This window comes from Hylobates moloch, unplaced genomic scaffold, assembly GCF_009828535.3.
Source record: "Hylobates moloch isolate HMO894 unplaced genomic scaffold, HMol_V3 SCAFFOLD_39, whole genome shotgun sequence".
In the NCBI taxonomy this organism is placed as follows: domain Eukaryota; kingdom Metazoa; phylum Chordata; class Mammalia; order Primates; family Hylobatidae; genus Hylobates; species Hylobates moloch.
In genome coordinates this window covers 229822-230957 of record NW_026652314.1, presented here as the reverse complement: position 1 = coordinate 230957, position 1136 = coordinate 229822, and positions in this window count along the sequence as shown.

The following is a 1136-nucleotide window of genomic DNA, read 5'->3' as shown; positions in this document are numbered from 1 at the left end:
CAGTGAGTATTCTTCTCTAACTTAGACTACGGGGGGCGCTACATTACACTTAGCTTTTGAAGGAAAAGGTAAAAATTTTTGGTTGTCTTTGATTATACTTGTAAAATTCATGAATTTTTTCTTCATTATGACTGTGTGTCTCAAACTGCAAAACACAGACTCACGTCTGCCAGGGTTATTTGAAGCTCTTGGTGTATTTTTCTGGAGCTCTTGACTCAAATATTTGGAATAAATGCTTAATACTTTTTATTTAAATTTTTTTAAAAATTAAATTTACAACTCATATGTAGAAAAGTGCACACACAAATGCATGTATCACCAAGTTTTCAAAAACAGAACACACCCTTTTAACAGACCACTCTGACCAAGAAACAGTTACTATTCTCTCAAAGGCACCCACTGCCTCAACTCCTAACACCACTGATTAGTTTTGCCTGTGTTTGTGCCTTTTTTTGTTTTGTTTTTTTGAGACAGAGTCTCGCTCTGTCGCCAGGCTAGAGTGCAGTGGTGTGATCTCAGCTCACTGCAACCTCCACCTCCTGGGTTCAAGCAATTCTCCTGCCTCAGCCTCCCAAGTAGCTGGGACTACAGGCACACGCCACCACGCCCAGCTAATTTTTGTATTTTTAGTAGAGACGGAGTTTCACCTTGTTGGCCAGGATGGTCTCAATCTCTTGACCTCATGATCCACCCGCCTCAGACTCCCAAAGTGCTGGGATTACAGGTGTGAGCCACCGCACTCGGCCACATGTTTGTGCTTTTTTTTTTTTTTTTTGAGATGGAATCTCGCTCTGTTGCCCAGGCTGGAGTGCAGTGGCACGATCTTGGCTCACTGCAAGCTACCCCTCCCAGGTCTACGCCATTCTCCTGCCTCAGCCTCCCAAGTAGCTGGGACTACAGGCACCTTCCACCATGCCTGGCTAATTTTTTTGTATTTTTAGTAGAGACGGGGTTTCACCGTGTTAGCCAGGATGGTCTCAATCTCCTGACCTCATGATCTGCCTGCCTCGGCCTCCCAAAGTGCTGGGATTACAGGCTTGAGCTACCGCGCATGGCCATTTGTGCCTTTTATGAATGAATTCATATATTATGTATGCTTTCGTGTCTAGTTCTATGGCTTAACGTTGATTGTGAAA